Below are 10,262 nucleotides of genomic sequence, written 5' to 3' on the forward strand. Positions count from 1 at the left end.
GCTACCAGTACGCAAAGAGGTGTCACAAATGCCAGATCTACGCCGATAGAATTCATGTGCCACCATCTCTTCTCAACATACTCTCTTCCTCTTGGCCTTTCTCCATGTGGGGAATCGACATGATTGGAATGATCGAACCAAAAGCGTCCAACGGACATCGCTTCATCTTGGTAGCCATAGACTATTTCACCAAATGGGTTGAAGCAGCTTCATATGCAAACGTTACAAGACAAGTTGTCGTCAGGTTTATCAAGAATCACATCATCTGTCGCTACGGCATTCCTAGCAAGATAATCACTGACAATGGGTCAAATTTGAATAACAAAATGATGAAGGAGCTTTGTGAAGAATTCAAGATCGAACATCACAACTCATCTCCTTACAGACCAAAGATGAATGGAGCTGTAGAAGCAGCTAACAAAAACATCAAGAAAATCATTCAGAAGATGGTCATCACTTACAAAGATTGGCATGAAATGCTCCCATATGCTCTTCATGGTTACCGTACATCAGTACGTACTTCGACTGGAGCAACTCCTTTCTCCCTTGTATATGGCATGGAGGCAGTCCTACCTATAGAGGTTGAGATTCCATCAATGAGAGTTTTGATGGAGGCAAAATTAACAGAAGCCGAGTGGTGTCAAAGCAGATTCGATGAATTGAACTTAATCGAAGAAAAGCGCATGACAGCTTTATGCCACGGACAGCTATATCAACAAAGAATGAAGAAAGCTTTCGACAAAAAGGTTCGACCTCGCACAATCAAAGAAGGCGACCTTGTACTCAAAAAGATTCAATCTTTTCTCACAGATTCGAGAGGGAAATGGACTCCCAATTATGACGGCCCCTACGTGGTCAAGAGAGCTTTCTCAGGAGGAGCCTTAATACTCACGACTATGGATGGAGAAGAATTCACCCGTCCTGTGAACGTCGACGCAGTCAAGAAATACTTCGCCTAAATAATTAAAAGAACAGCTCGCTAAGTTGAAAACTCGCAAAGAGCGACTTAGACAAAAAAGAGCGTCTCGGTGAATCGAAAACCCGAAAGGGCGATTCAGGCAAAAATTAGAGACATAAAAAATATATTAATCAATCCCGGTAGACTTAAAACCCGAAAGGGGTAGTTTACGCAAAAGTTAGGGATATATGGCAAGTAACTGTGTTCAGGACAAACTTGATCATTCAAAATCCATAGCGGAGTGTTCATCAGCAGTAGGTCATCTTCTACGAAGCACGAATACAGCGCAACTCGGAGTGGAAGGGAGAGATAACGGTCGTCACGTTTCATCGTAGCCCTTTTCCCGAAAATTACCAATTTCTAACTTTGTAAATACTCCATGGAATCAAGCATTTGGCTGATTACCATTCCATATATAATAATTTGAGCCTTGTGCTTTTCCTTTGCAATCTAGTCTTTTTCAGTTTCTTGAAATGCATTTTAAGTTTAAACAGTCAATTTCTTGAAACAAATGTTTTCATAAAATAAAAATGAATTTACTTGTAAAAATAAAGGTGAAATTTCTTTCTGAGGTTTACAAACAATAGGAAGAATGCAAACAGTTGCTCCGAGAACGGTTGAGACTCCGGGAACCAAGTTTTCCCCATGAGGTCGCTTTGCGAACATCTCCCGATGACGGATCTTTACTTCAATTCATATTACTTACTTCGGACAGCGGACAACTGATAGCCAGATATTCCAAACAGAGTTCGAACTACAAGAAGAGGACATCTTCTGATCAACAAGAATTCAAGTCGTATCTTAGGATTTTACATCTGCGACAATTCCATTCACTTTACATTTTATCATTGTCATAATATTCATGCATACATTACATCATAATTGCATAGCCGAATCAGGCTTTGATCCTGTGAATGCCTAAGTCATTAAGGCATGAACTCAAGTTTCCCCTGCAAGTTCCGGAGAAACTTTTTCCTTCGAGACAACAGTTCGTACACAAGGATCTCCCAAAGCAAGTCAACAAATGGTTGTCTCCGTCAAGGAAATAGTTTGTTCACTTTTGGAATTCCTCAGCCGAGAATCTCCTGCAGAGCGACATTCAACAGTCTTCTTCAGATAAGATAGTCTGCTTCGCATTTTGGAATTCCCTACAGGTTTGGTATTTCCCCAGCAAGGTCGAGAGATGCCACTTTTTTGTCAAAGAAAAATTCAGAATCTCCCAGCAGATCGACAAATGATTCCCCAGCGGAGTCAGTGAATGATAGTCTTCGTCCAGAAGATAGTTCAGATTCCCCAACAAAGTCAGCAAATGGCAGTCTCTTTCAGCAGAAGACAGTTTGCTCACTTTCTTTCATAACAAAGTCAGCAAATGGCAGTCTCTTTCAGCAGAAGACAGTTTGCTCACTTTCTATCACAACAAAGTCAGCAAATGGCAGTCTCTTTCAGCAGAAGACAGTTTGCTCACTTTCTTTCATAACAGGGTCGACAAATGGCAGTCTCTCCCAGTAGAAGACAGTTTGCTCCCCTAGCAATTGGCAAATGGCAGTCTTTTCCCAAGAAAAGACAGTTTGTCTGTTAAATACTCAAGAGATCGACAAATGGCAGTTTCTTCGAACAGTTTGTCTGTTTCTGGGATGTTTAACTCCCCACAGAGTCGATGAATGGCAGTTTTTCTCTTAGGAAAACAATTCGTTGATTCCCCAGGCATCAGTCGACGAATGGCAGTTTCCGCCCCGAAAACAGTTCGTCCGCCTTCAAACAAAGTCATTAGCCCCTCAAAAGATCATGAGGCCATATGACATTCTTTCAAAGACGTCAAGTAAAAAGGGAAGATGGTGAAGTTTCTTTACAACCGTCAAATGGCATCTTATCTCCAAGCGCTGATAAGAAGTTTGACGAGGAAACAAACCTTTGAAGTTTCTTTATTTACCATCAAATGGCGTCTCGTCTCCAAGTGCTGATGAGAAGTTTGATGAGGAAACAAACCGTTGGAAATTTTCTCTTTATCTGAGATATTGTCCAAACACAACCGAGACCAGTTTCGAGATATGGACATCCGAAACGAGGAGAGGTTGTTTACCTTTTTCTAAGTATCAACACTTAGTTAAAGAAGATGGATTGCGCATCCAACATTGCCATCCATTCACCAGAATCCACATCAAGTATTTCTGCAGGAGTTTGTCTCCTCATCCCCCGCCAAGCGCGACAACGGGATCAAGTCATGCAAAGACTATGTCAGTTACAACATCTCAGGAGCGCCCAAAATTCGGGCATTCTTTGATATTTAAGTCTCTTTTACGCAGGAGAGATCGAGATATCAATCTCTCTCCCTCCAGATAAAAGAAACTTAAATAGGGGCATCTGTCATACCCTAATTTTTGACCCCCCTGAGATGGCATATCTTCAGGATTTTTCATCAGGTCAAGACAAGTTCCCAGAGCAGTCACTTCTCCATCTGGTATCCAATCGAGGATGCTCAAAGACAAGAAAGCTCAGGCAAAAGATCAATCAATACAAGGATTAGTCCCTAATACAGTCATGAGGCTCAAAGACTTCACTTTTCTCATCTATGATTGATTAGACATCCAGTCATATGAGTACAGGTTTACTCAGGTCACCAGACTAGGGTTTTGAGCCTATCAAGGACTAAAATCAGGGATCACTTTTGGGAAACCCTAAAAAGCCTCAGGGAACCATTCAAAGACATCAATCATCTTCAAATAACTCATATTACAAGATCTACTGGACATCACACTTCAATTCAAAGTCTACAGTCATTATTTTCACATGGTCGACAAATTAGGGTTTTGACCTAATTCACCAAGATAGTTGACTTTTAATCAGGGCATGAATCCAAAACTCAAGACATGATTCAAGAATCTCTACTACCTCAAAATAATCCATTTACATCATTCATTTGAGGAAAAGATCTTGTTTCTACACAAAAGCCCAAAAATTCACTTTGTCAGGAAAAAGTCAACTGTGAAGGATCATCATTGACTTTTAAGGTTTTTGGTCAAAAAATGACTTTCAAAGATCAATATCATCAATATATGGATGTCAAAGTCATTTGACCAAAGAAATTCAAAGAAATTCATCAAGGAGCGAAAAGTCGGGAATTAGGGTTTTTGAAGGCATGGTGAGAACTCAAAATTTCACCTACACAACTCAAAAAACTTCCAATATGAAAGTTGTAGATCTTGCAAAATAAAACAACATCTTACAAAGGAACTTTTTTCAAAAGATCAACCATTTATGAAGTTTTGGAAATTTTGAAGTTTAGGTCATAAACACTTAGAAATTTTTCTAAGTGTTTTAACCTAGTTTTCATCCAACTTTGGGCTCATTTTTCACAAATTTCCCAAATGATTCTGAAGAAGACATAAACTAATGATTTGAAGTATATGTTTAGGGCTTTCCAAATTGTGTTCAACCTTCTCCAAATTCAATTTGAGCTAGGAGTTATGCTTGTTCAAAGTTGGCCTCATGAAGTGAAATTATAGGTCATGTACAATTTGAAACTTTGCAATTTTGTGCATTTTGCTTCACTAAATGATACTACACGACCTCTAATACATCTGAAGACATGCCATACATTCAAATTCATCATTGCATAAGGATTAGAGAAGATTCCCAAAAACAAAGGCATGTGATTATGTAATGATTGCATTTTTGAATTTATGGCAAATGGTGAATCATCAAGGAATCTTGCTCTAAGCCAATTAGAACTCTCCTCTGAATCAGAAATGTTCCCTAAGATCATGCAAGATCAATGGTTGGGGAAGCTAGCCCGAAAATGCATCATTGCATTTGGGATATTTTCAAACTTTCTTCATGGCTAAGAAACCAAACTCACCTCATTAAGCAAGCTTACTATGATCAATTACTCTGAACCAATTCCCTATAAATAGAGGCCTCATTCTCATTCAGAAACCACACCAAAGCAACTCAATTCCTTGCTTTCTCTTTCTCTTCTCATGCTTATTGTTTTTCAAAGTTCTTTGGCAAGAAGAATCGTTTTCTTCAAACCAGAGCTCATCTTTGGAAAGTAAGCATTCTAACATCTCAAGGGAGGTCATTTGAGGTGATCCAAGCACCTGGATCACTTCTGTAAGTGGAGGAACACTATTGTTGCTCTCACTTTGGAGCATTTGCAGTTGGAGGTCCATGGAGTAATTCAGGAGGTTCTGAGCCAAGCCAATCATCCAGGCACATTCCTCAGGTCATAGTGAAGCTAACCAGATGGCTGCAGCTCATCTGTAACTCAAGAATCAACACCCTCCATGTTCACTTGAAGCTGAAATCGAGGGAGGACCATAGAGCAATTCAGGAGGATTCAAGCTCCAACAAGCATTCAGTTAGCATCATTGGGTCTCAGGGAAGCTATTGAGATCATTCATTCAAGCCCAGGTGCTCTCAATCATCCTCACGACCTCCATTTTCAGAGGTAAGTTCCTGAACCTCACTTCTCTAATTTAAGTACTCTTTGTGAAATAGCTCGATTCTATCTTGTTCAGCATCATCAGAGGATTGAAAACCCTCTATCATCATCCATTTATCTTGCAGTATAGTCATTTAATTTGATTTTGAAATTTTAGGGTTCTTCACGATTTCTGGTAAATTAGTTAGATGTAGTTAATATTAATTCATGTTAGTTACATATTTAGAATCGTGAGTGAATTTAGAGCAAGTTTCATGTTTACATCATTGCAAATGGTTGAGAGTTGAGAGAGTTCAGAAATTTGAATTGATGGAGCTTGAGGTTGAAGACGAAGATGGAGGGTGGCGCCATTTTTCAAATCTCTGAGCAAAGTTTGTTTTATTTTTAATGATAGGCATTCCCTTAACGACTGAACAAACTTGCCCTAGTGGCCTCCCATACGCCCTTAGTATCATCATGCCTCAAGTCTGGGGTTCGAATCCCCCTCGCCCCAGACTTTTTGATTCTTTTATTTTTCAAGGATTTGCAACTTGTTTTGAAACATAACCAAATGAAGGCAAGTCACTATCACCACACGCGCGTTGGCTCAGTGGTGTTTGTTTTGAGTGTGTGGCCTAGAGGGCGTGGGTTCAAACCCTCCAAGGGCCAAAACTATTTTTTTAACACACAATTTCTTTCATTTTCTCACAAACTTCACATATTTATTTAACCTATCAAATTAATTTATTTTTCACTTCATTTTTCACACACTTATCATTTAATATACCTATTTTGTGAATAATCAAAAAAATCATAAAAATATTATGTATTTCTTGAATTTTAATTAGGTTTAAAATAGTATGTTTTAGGTGTTTTCTTAAATACTTTAATACATATTTTCACTTTGTTTTAACCTAAATCATTTTGTAAATAAAGTTTATGATAAAACCCTAATTGTTTAGGTCTTAATTAAGTAAAAAATCTTTATTTTTACTTTAATTAAGTTGACTTTTGTCAATTCTCAAAACTGTTTTCAATCTCCAAATAAATCAAATGATTAGGGTTTTCAAACAACAAAACCTTGTATCATTCAAAATCATTTTCAATTGCTTTTACACCAGTACTGTAAAGTACTGGGCCTCTAATAGAGTGTAAGTCCCAAAAACCTTCTCTTCTTAGCTTGTTTTCAAAACTGTATTTTCAAAATCTTCTTTCTGTTTTCAAAACATTCTTCTGGTATTTGAAGGGCATTATTCCCGGTGAAACTCTTCAGATACCTATGTGACCTTTGTCCATCTTCACTTCTTCTGTTTTCAAAAACCATTAACTGTTTATCCTATATATTCAACTGTTATCCATCAATTACTGGTAAGGCTCTGTACATACTTCATCAATGGCCTCCACTCCATCCAGGTTAGGCTTTACAAGCTTTCAATTTACAATCTTTATTTAAATTACTGTCAAATATAAACTGTGCATATATTAGTTTAGAACTACGTTTGAGTATAAACCTTAGGACAGTTAAACTATATATATATTATAGGAATATGACCTAGGATTGAGAATGTCTTCCCGGTGAAGGCTCTTTCCTAATTAGAGATCTGTAGTTCAAACCCCCAAGATGAATTATTCCCGGTGAAACATCTTGGTAAAAACCTTAGAATCCAAATAATAGGACACATCCACCCAAAGAGGAATTATTCCCGGTGAAACCTCTTACCCATTTGCTTAGAGCCAAAATAAGTTCAAAACTACATAAGCTTTCTCTTGTGCTATAACAAGGACCCTCGATTAGCCTCCTCTTGGGCTTTGTACAAGGACCCACAGGCTTCTTAAAAGCATTTCCAGCTTCCTCTTGAGCTTGTATACAAGGACCCATCAGGTTTCTTATAAACATAGGAACAGGTCTTTAGTCACCTTTTAGCCTACCCTGGTGAGTTTCTTCCAATTTAAACCAGACTTTAAACAAGCTAAGTTTGTCTCAATTTTGCATTGAGTACACCTTTTGGAATGAGAGACATGGACAGTCTCTGTCACCCTTATCTTCATCAATCTTCCTTAGCAGAGTCTAGGATCCATGTTTGATCATCCTCAGCATTGAGTCAGCCTTCATCTTGGGCTTTAAACAAGAAGTCTCCACTAGATAATCTTTCTGCCATTCATTTAACACCACCCCTGGAAAGGGTTAGCCTCCAACAGCTGTCTAAAATAAAATCCCTGGAAAGGGTTAGCTTCCACACATTCCTTCATTTAAATAAAAACCCCTGGAAAGGGTTAGCCTCCAACATCTGTCTAAAATGTCAACCCCCTGGAAAGGGTCAGCCTCCAAAGTCAATTAATAAAAAGTCAAAAAAATAAAGATTCATTTCTCTTAGGAGATAATTTCCCCAAAAGAGTCAAAACCCCTGGAAAGGGTCAGCCTCCAAAAGCATGATAAAAGTCAGTCTTTTAATAGACAAATTCACCAGCTGAGTCAAAATCCCTGGAAAGGGTTAGCTTCCAAAGAAAAACAGTCTTTTTAATCTCCAGTAGAGTTAAAACCAACAAAAACAGTTAGCCTCAACCTTGGGCTTCATACAAGGCACCAAACAATAAAACTCCCCTGTCAAGAGTCAGCCTCAACCTTGGGCATTGTACAAGGCAGATAATAGAGTCTCCCCAGTGAGTTCTTCATCATTCAGTAGCCACAACCTTGGGCTTTGTACAAGGCAGATAAACCATACTTTCATGTGTCAAAGATTCCTAACACTTAGGATCTTTCCCCATATAGTCATCCATACTCAATTCATTTATTTAAGAGTCCGCCACAACCTTGGGCTTTGTACAAGGCAGAAAATAATGTTTTCCCTAGCAATAGTCAGCCACAACCTTGGGCTTTGTACAAGGCACACAAAATAGAGTCATTCATCAACAGTCAGCCACAACCTTGGGCTTTGTACAAGGCACATAAATAGAGTCTCCCTCAATAGAGTCAGCCTCAATTCTGGGCTTTGTACAGAACACTAAAATACCCTGTAATTAATCCTCAATGGAGTCATCTCCCAGAGTCAATAATATTAATTAATCAATCAAAAAGCCTCAAGCTTGGGCCTCATACAAGCCAGCTAAATTCAAATCTTTTTTACAGTAGATAGACATAGCTTATCTCTATAGAGAGATATTTTTACTACTCTACCACATTCAAACAAACAAACATTTCAATTTCAATTTCAATCAAAGTCTCCCATTTAGGACTCTGAAAGACATGCTCTGGCACATCCCCAGACTTGTACACTTTCCCTAATTTGGACGAGCATCTTTCTTTCATTTGAGAGGCATCTGACTGGCATACTTGCACACACACAAGTAAGGTCCCCCTCTTGAATGAAATGAATTCAATTATTCTGTCACTCTTTCAAAATGTTTGTGGTAGAATAGTACAAATACCTCTCTGTAGAGATGATTTCATGTCTCTTTACTGTAAACAGAGATTTAATTCCAAGCTTCAACCTTGAGCTTCAAGCAAGGCACCAAAAAAAACAATTATTTTCCCTAGTTAGTTCCCCGAACTACATTAAGCTCTGACTTCCACTAGGGATATGTAGGCATGAGGTTCACAAGGAATCTCAGCGAGCTAATAAAATACCAAAAATAGTCTGTCTGTCTGTCTGTCTTTTCAAATCAAATCAATTCCTTCTCCTAACACAAAGGAGAAACTTTCCCAATCATTAGCAGCAAACACAATCACAATGACACAGAGAAGGTTCCTGTAGAGTACTACAGATATGTAGGGTGTTTAAACACTTCCCTATGTATAACCGACCTCCCGGACTCCAGAATTTCTAGTCTAGGTGAAATCCCCACACTTAGCAAACTCCTAGGGTTTAGTTGAGATCTTTTTTCCCCTTTCCTACTCGTAGGACAATAAGAAAGTTCGTGTGATATCGTAGGAAGAACTGAAATAAAATTCATCCCGCCACGGGCGCATTCTCCTTCCAAATTTCGCGTGAAGGGTCTAGCGTGCCGTCCTCCCAAGTGAAACGGGGAGGTAAAAGAAAACGACACCACACTGTCAAATATCTAGCAATATGTTCCACCGTTGACTCATTAGTTTCGCCTGAAAATTTTGTAAATTTGGGCACCTTAGTGCCCCTAGGCAATTCTGTCTGCATGATATAATCTGATATAGGGGATGTATAGTTTGGACGCCTAAGTCCAGTACTAAGGCCATTATTGGCCATAACCCTTTCTATCATGGCAGTTAAGTTATTTTCTGTAGCCAGATTTTCTCTTCTGACTCTTTGAACAACCTCATCTGGGTGTTCGTTCCTACCCACAATCCTTAATCTGGGTCGCTCCTCCTCCGTTTCCTGTCGAACGGGGACGGCTCTTTGATTTGAAGCTTCTAAGTTAATTACTGGAGTTCCTTCGAACATCTCTGTTCTTCGTGAGGGGCCTACATCCCTAGTGGCTGTCCTAGATGACGGAACTATATCTTGTACACGTTCCAAAATGGGCCTTTCTTCTTGATTCGAAGGCTGTTTGTCTTTCCTTTTAGGTGGTGTTATTCCCATGAATTCCGCCATTCGATTCATTTGAGATGATATTTTTTGGAAAGTCTCCATGTTTTCTCTATTTGTAGTAGTAACATTTGCCATTAGTGGGCTTAAAACTGAAGTCAATTCCCTGGCCAAAACCCCTACCATATCATGGTTGCTTGCATCCATTTCTTGTCGAAATGCTGCTTGGTTATTTGTGGTAAAGTGGGGCACCTGGGTAGAAAAACTTGTGTTATGTGCACTTCGACCCACTGAACTAACATTCGGTGAAAATGTCGCATTGTTAGTTGGGGCATATATAGATCCTGCCCCTCGTACGCCTGTCCCATATGGGTATGGCATTCCA

The sequence above is a fragment of the Vicia villosa genome, linkage group LG5, assembly GCF_029867415.1.
Source record: "Vicia villosa cultivar HV-30 ecotype Madison, WI linkage group LG5, Vvil1.0, whole genome shotgun sequence".
In the NCBI taxonomy this organism is placed as follows: Eukaryota; Viridiplantae; Streptophyta; class Magnoliopsida; order Fabales; family Fabaceae; genus Vicia; species Vicia villosa.